The sequence below is a fragment of the Propithecus coquereli genome, unplaced genomic scaffold, assembly GCF_000956105.1.
Source record: "Propithecus coquereli isolate 6110/MARCELLA unplaced genomic scaffold, Pcoq_1.0 Scaffold99, whole genome shotgun sequence".
Taxonomy (NCBI): domain Eukaryota; kingdom Metazoa; phylum Chordata; class Mammalia; order Primates; family Indriidae; genus Propithecus; species Propithecus coquereli.
The window spans coordinates 7,282,297-7,290,725 of record NW_012156284.1 but is presented as its reverse complement, the minus strand read 5'-3'; positions in this window follow the sequence as shown (position 1 = coordinate 7,290,725).

Below are 8,429 nucleotides of genomic sequence, written 5' to 3'. Positions count from 1 at the left end.
ACCAGAGTGTCTTAGTAAGAAGGAGAAGTTTTAGATGAAAGAGAAAAAACAAACAGACAGACAAACATAGATTGGATGAGAGTCTGAAGGAAAGGTGCCAGAATCTTTAGGAGACTCCATGGGAAGAGGCTGCAGAGCAGAACCGGAAGGAGAAACTTATTGGCAGAGATCAACTCCCGAGATGCCCAGATTGCAGGAGCCACATGGATCCAGTGGGTCCCGGCTGATCTGTGTGACTCCCGAGCCTGGCCATTCTGGGTGAACTGCCTCTTGGAGAGAGAGTCAGAGAGAAAAAGAGTGCTGGCTTTCCTCCACCCAGACTCTTTTTTTCCTCTTCCCCTCCCCTACCCATGGTTGATGAGAGAAATTGAGCCACCACACAGAGGCTCCCACAAGGAGCAGGGCTCAGACTTTTTCTTTTGGAGTCCTTCAGGGGACTGAGTGGTGCTCAGACTGTGAGCTTCCTGCCTGCTGGCCCTCTCTGGTCCTGCTTGCCTGTTGGCCCCATCAGAGTGGGACATGCCCCAAGGAGGAAGGATATCAAAATGGCTTGGGCACAATGAGAGTAATTCGGGACCACCATACTTCTCCCTGCTATGGTCAGGGATTGATTTCCAGGGCCCTGGGAATGGGTACACAGGTCAGACCCTATAATCCCAGGTCTTGACTGTGTTGCCCAAGAGCACAGAGGGGGATACCTGTGAATTAGTCTCAGGAGGTGTGAGTGCCTCCATGGGCAGATTGTGGGGAGAATGCAATGTGGGTCCTAGCTGTGGTCCACTTATGGGGCATCCTTCTTCCCACAGGTGAGCTGCACTCACAGCTCAGTCCAGGATCCTGGGCAGGGAACCTCCTGGCTTGCATTAGTTTTAGGGGAGCTCACCTAGCTTGAGGTCTTACCTGCCAGCAGAGGCTTGAGGGAAACCAAAAGATAGGGGAGAGTGGAAAGGAGTGAGGCCTGCTCTAGGCTGCCAGACTGTGGGACTGAGACAGTCCTGTTTCCACATGCAGACTTCCTGGTGGAGTGGGGCCACTTCAACCCCTCCCCAGCAGCTTTGCCCAGAGGTGGGGAGTGGACCTTTGACCCCTGCTGAAGCAGATCCCTTGCCAGCATTTGAGGAGCATGAGGGTAGACTCACCCAACCCAGCTCTGCCAGGCTCATTCCCCCACCTGCCACTGCTATGGTGGAGAAAAAGGACACACCTGGAAGTACCATGGCCCCACATACCACCTGAGGAACTAGAGTGCTTCTCCACAGGAACCAGAGCTGTTTACAGGACCCAAAAGAACATTGCAGGTTGTTCCTCCTGGCAAACACCACCTACTGACAGGGAGGTCAATTTGCACGTGCTTTTACTGCATTTTACTGACTCATCATACAGGATGTGGTTGATTCTCACTCAAAAGCACCACCTACTGGCTTAGAGACTAAACTGGGTGTGTAATTATTTAAACAAAAATCCAAAGGTAAGAAGCAACAGCTGCTCCAGATGGGAAGGAATCAGTGAAAGAACTCCGGATGTATGAAAAATCAGAGTAAAAGGATGCTCCGAAAAGGGAATGCCCACTCTGTAGTAATGGATACCAACCAAAATCAGGACACTGAAATGACAGATGAAGAAATTCAAACATGGATTATAAGGAAACTTAATGAAATACAAGGGAAAATAGAAACCCAACACAAAGAAACTACAAAACAATGAAGGAAATGAATGAAAGATTCACTAAAGAAATTGAATTATTAAATAAAAAGCAAACAGAACTTCTGAAAATGAAAAGTTCATTCAAGGAAATACAAAATACAGTGGAAATCCTTAAGAATGGGTTAGATCAAGCAGAAGAAAGAATCTCAGAGCTTTAAGAAAATATCGTTGAATTAAACAAGTCAGTAAAGCAGAGCAGAGAAATAACAGGAGAGAACAAAGCCTAAAAGTAATATCGGATTATGTAAAGAGGCCTAACAAAAGAACCATAGACATCCCTGAGGGCAAAGAAGAAAAAACACAAGGAAACATATCTGACCTACAAGGGCTCATTCAGACTCAAGACGAAGGGATGGAAAACAATATTCCATGCACATGGAAACCAAAAGAAAGCTGGTATAGCCATCTCATCTCAGATAAAATAGACATTAAATTAACAAAAGTAAAGAAAGAAAATATGATCATTATATAATGCTAAAGAAAATGATTTAACAAAAAGACATAATAATTCTACAAATTACGTACCTAATATCATTGTGCCCAGATTAATAAAGCAAATCTTGCTTGATCTAAACAAAATGATAAACAGCAGCACCATAATAGCTGGGGACTTCAAAACCCCTGTAATAGAACTGGACAGATTCTGGAAACAGAACACAAACAAACAATGGACTTAAACAGAACTCAAGAACAAATGAGCCTAACAAATATATACAGATCATTCTACCCCAAAAGCACTGAATATACGTTCTTCTCATCAGCTGATGCAACATTCTCTAATACTGATCACATCCTAGGCCACAAGACATGTCTCAGCAAAGAAAAAAAAAATAGAAATTATACCATGCATCTTTCTCAGAACACAGTGAAATAAAATTAGAAATCAACTCCAACAGAAACATTCATCTCTATAAAAAGTCATGCAAACCAAACAACCTACTGCTGAACAATAGTCAAGTGAAGGAGGAAATTAAGATGAAAATCAAAATATTTTTGAGTTAAATGATAAATGGTACACGAGTTATCAAAATCAGTGGGATAAAGATAAGCAGTCCTGAGAGGAAAATTTATAGCTATAAATGCCTACATCCTAAATACAGAAAATCACAAACCAACAGTCTAATAAATCATCCCAAAGAACTGGAAAAAGATGAGCAAACCAATCCCAAACCCAGCAGAAGAAAAAAAATAACCAATGTCAGAGCAGAACTAAATAAAATCGATAACAAAAGAATTATACAGATGATAAATAAAACACAAAGTTGGTTTTTGGAAAAGATAAAGAAATTTCACAGGCCTCTCACTAGATTATCCAGAAGCAGAAGAGAAAAGACTCCAAATAGTATCAATCAAGAAAGAAAAAGGAGAAATTACAAATGATACCATGAAAATACAAAATAGAATCTGAGTACTATAAAAATCTCTATCCTCATAAACTTGAAAACTTTGAGGAAATGGACATATTTTTCAAAAAAACACAGCCTCCTTATGCTCAATCATGAATAAATAGAATTCCTGAACAGGCAAACATCAAGTAAAAAATTGAAACAGTAAAAACGAATCTTTCAGCAAAAAAAGTCTCAGACCGGATGGTTTGACACCTGAATTTCACCATACCTACAGAGAAGAACTGGTACCAATAGTGCAGAAATTATTCCATAACATTGAGAAGGAAGGAATCCTCCCCAACACATTTACGAAGCCAAAATCACCCTGAAACCAAAGCCACTAAAGAACTCAACAAAAAAATAAAACTACAGCCCAATATCCCTTATGAATATAGATACAAAAATTGTCAATGAAATCTTAGCAAACCAAATTCAGTTGCTCATTAAAAAAAATGATACATCATGACCAAGTGGGCTTCATCTCAGAGATGCAGGGATGGTTCAACATATGTAAATCTATAAACATAATTTACCACATAAGTAGAAGTAAAAACAAAGACCACATGAACCTCTCAATAGACACAGAAAAAGCATTTGACAAAAATCAGCACCCTTTTCTTATAAGAATGCTTAACAAAATAGGCACAGATGGGACAAACCTCAAAATGATAAAAGCCATATAAGGCAAACCCACAGCCAACATCATTTTGAATGGGACAAAATTGAAAGCATTCCCACTTAGAACTGGAACCAGATAAGGTTGTGCTCTGTTACCACTTCTGTTCAACATAGTGCTGGATGTCCTAGCCAGAGCAATCAGACAAGAGAATGAAATCAAGATATCCTAATGCAGGCAGAAGAGTCAAACTATTACTCCTTGCTGACAATATGATCTTGTATCTAAAAAAACCTAAAGATTCTGCCGAGAGACTCCTGGAATGGATAAATAAGTCTATCAAAGGCTCAGTTTCCAAAATCAATGTACACAAATCAATAGCATTCATATACACAAACAATAGTCCAGCTGAGAACCAAATCAAAGACTCAATACCCTTAACAATAGCAACAAAGAAAATAAAATACCTAGAAATATATTTAACTAAGGAAGTGAAAGACCTCTACAGGAAGAACTACAAAACACTGAGGAAGGAAATAGCATGGGATGTAAACAGATGGAAAACCTTACCATGCTCATGGATCAGCAGAATCAATATTGTAAATATGTCTATACTACCCAATGTGATCTACAGATTCAATGCAATTCCTACTAAAATACCAACAGCATTTTTCACAGATCTAGGAAAAATAATACTATGCTTCATGTGAAACCAGAGAAGACCCCATATAGCCAAAGCAAAATTAAACAGAAAGAACAAAGAGGGAGGTTTCACTTTACCAGAACTCAAGCTATACTACAAGGCTATAATAATCAAAACAGCATGTTACTGGCACAAGATCAGAGACATAGACCATTGGAACAGAACTGAGAATCCAGATATAAAACCATCCTCATATTGCCATCTGATCTTTCACAAAGCAGACAAAAATATACACTGGGGAAAAGAATCCCTATTCCATAAGTGGTACTGGGGAAATTGGATAGCCACATGTAAAAGCCTGAAACAGGATCCACACCTCTAACCACTCACAAAAATCAACACATGATGGATAACAGACTTAAACCTAAGATGTGAAACTATAAGAATTCTAGAAGAAAATGTTGGAAAATCTCTTATGGACATCAGCCTAGCCAAAGAATTTATGGAGAAGACCACAAAAGCAAACACAGCAACAACAAACATAAATATATGGGACCTGATCAAATTAAAAAGCTTCTACACAGCCAAGGAAATGATCATTAGAGTGAATAGACAACCTACAAAATGGGAGAAAATACTTGCATGCTACACATCTGATAAAGGGCTGATAACTGGAATCTATAAAGAGCTCAAGGAAGTCAGTGACAAAAAATCATACCACCCCATTAAAAAGTGGGCAAAAGTCCTGAACAGAAACTTTTCAGAAGAAGATAGACTAATGGCCAACAAACATATGAAAAAATGCTCAACATCTCTAATCATCAGGGAAATACAAACCAAACCACAATGAGATATCACTTATCTCCAGTGAGAATGGCTTTTATCAAAAAGTTCCAAAACAGCAAATGCTCGTGTGGTTGCAGAGAAATAAGAACACTCATAACTGCTCGTGGGAATGCAAACTAGTGCAACCGCTATGGAATGTGGTATGGAGATACCTCAAAGAGATACAAGCAGATTTACCATTTGATCCAGCAATCCCATTACTGGGCATCCACCCAAAAGAACAAAAGACATTCTATGAAAAAGACACATACACTTGAATGTTTATAGCAGCACAATTCACAATTGCAAAGATGTGGAATCAGCCCAAGTGCCCATCAATACATGAGTGGATTAATAAAATGTGGCGTATGTATACCATGGAGTACTACTCAGCCACAAAAAAGAATGGTGATATAGCACCTCTTGTATTAACCTGGATGGAACTGGAGACCATTCTTCTAAGTGAAGTATCACAAGAATGGAAAAACTAACACCATATGTATTCACCATTAAATGGGAACTAATCTATAAACACTTATGTGCACATATGTAAATAACATTCATGGGAAATCAAGCAGGAGGGAGAGCTGAGGTGAGATGGGTAAATTCACACCTAACAGGTACAATGCACAGTATCTGGGGGATGGGCATACTTATAACTTTGATTCGTTTGTTACAAAAGCAATTTATGTAACCAAAAACTTTGTATCCCTATAATATTCTGAAATGAAATAAAAAATAAAATAAAATAAATATTATTGACATATAAATATTGGAAAAATTTTGGTGGGATTGGAACACATAGGGTATTGACTCAAGATGGGGAAAATTAATTTTTGCTGATAATAATTATGTTCCAGTCTGTATATTAGCCTCAGCACATACGTCATTTCATTTACTTCTAATGGTAATTATATGAAGCAGGTACTATTATTATGTATGTCTTATAGATGAGGAAACTGAGAAGTTAATACGCTCAAGGTCATATGTTAGTCATGATAGATCCATGGTTTTCTGCCTCCAAAGTTCATTTTCTCAATCATTATGATTTATTGGCCACATTTAATTCCTTCCCAGTAATTTAATCATTTGCTTCAGCTTCATACTGAACCAGATAAAGTTAATTGGTCAGGGGATTACAATAAATTTTGGTAGAATAATCAAGGTTGCTACTTAGTGAGCATTTATTGTTTTCCAGGTACTGTGATACACTTTTTTTTTTTTTGAGTCACTGAAATTCTCACCTACCACATAGGATTTTTAAAACATTTATTAGGATATAATTAATATACTATATAATTTACCTATTTGAAATATACACTTTTTTTTAAAGAGACAGTGTCTCTGTCACTCAGTCTGGAGTGCAGTGGCATGATCATAGGTCTCTGCAGCCTTGTATTGCTCCAGCCTCAGCCTCCCGAGTAGCTGGGAATACAAACACAATCCACCATGCCTAGGTAATTTAAAAAATATACACATTGTAGAGCTGGGATCTTGCCATGTTACCCAGGCTGGTCTCAAACTCCTAGCCTCAAGCAATCCTCCTTCCTTGTCCTCCCAAAGTGATCCACCCCCATCAGTCTAATTCAATGTTTAGTAGTTTCGCATATATATGCAACCATCACAAGAGTAAATTTTAGAACATTTTTATTACCTCAAACAGAAAGCCTATACCCTTTAGCTATCATCCCCCTGTGCCAACAACTCCTGTCCCTAGCCCTAAGCAACCATTAAACCACTTTCTGTCTCTACAGATTTTCCTGTTGTGGCATTTCATATAAATGGAATCATAATAATGTGCTTTTCTGTAACTGTCTTCTTTTACTTAGCATAATGTTTTCAATGCTCATGTATGTTGTAGCGTGTATCAGTACTTCATTTCTTCAGGTGGCTGACTAATATTCAATTATATGGATTATCACATATTCTTTGTCCATTCATCAGTTGATGGGCATTTGGTCTGTTTTCACCTTTTGGCTATTGTGAATATTGTTGCTATGAAAGTTAATGTACCAGGTTTAGTGTGGACATGTGTTTTTATTTATCTTAAATACATACCTACAAGTGGAAATTATGAGTCAAGATATTTTTGAGGAACTACTAAACTATTTTCCAAAGCAGCTGCACTATTTTTCATTCCCACTACTGGTACATAAGGGCTATAATTTCTCTACATCCTCACCAACACTTAGAGTATGTAACTTGTGATTGTAGTTATCCTAGTAAGTGTGAAGTGGTATCTCTGTGGGTTTGATTTGCAGTTCACTGATGACTAATAATACCAAACATCTTTTAATGTGCTTGTTGGCCATTTGTATGTCTTCCTTGGAAAAATATCTGTTCAGATCTTTTGCCCATTTTTATTGGGTTATTTATCTATTTAGCCTTGAGTTGTAAGTGTACTTTATATATTTTGGGTAAAAATCCCTTATCAGATATATGATTTGCAAATATTTCCTCCCGTTCTATCAGTTGTGGTGCTTTATCCTTTTTATGCATTATTTCATTTAATCTTTACAACAGCCTTATGAGGAATTACTCATCCACCCCTCCCCCCGCCTTTTATTAGAAATGAGAAAACAGGCTGAGTGGGTAAATACCTAACCTAACTCACGATATTGATAAGGGATGATTTCAGGATTTGAGCTCACATCTCTCTTTGGAAATCAATTAAAGCTTCCCTTATCCTGCCTTGATGCTGACATATATTGTAAGCATTTAACAAAATAAATTAAATTTCAGGATTGCATTGCCTGCCTGTGCTTCCCTCCTAGACATTCCAGTGGAGAAACATTGAAAAGAAAAACAATTTGGCAATACTCCTCAAATTGATTCTCTGGGGATAGCGATGATTCCCGGTAGGAAGGTGTAACCACAAAGCCCTTGAGGCGGGTTGAATTGATGTTCTGTGTCAGGATTTAAAACTGTGGGGAACTGTTCTTTTAAATGATAGTAACAAAGAGAAACCTTTTAATGTGAGCCAGATGCAACCATGATTTTGATTAAATGTTTGCTGGTAACCACACTTAGGTGGGAACATCTGCCCACTGATGAGCTCCCTGGAGTTTTAGCAGGTCAATTTATGTAGGAAATACAGCTTCAAGAGCTTCTTCCTGAGGAGGGAAGTTAGGGGGGAAAAATCCTTATTTACCTTTCTCCTGTTTTTTTCCACTTGCCATTTAGGAGGCCAATGTAAATATATCCCTGCATTGAGTTAATATTGCTTCTCCTCAGCCTCTCTGCTTCCCCAGCT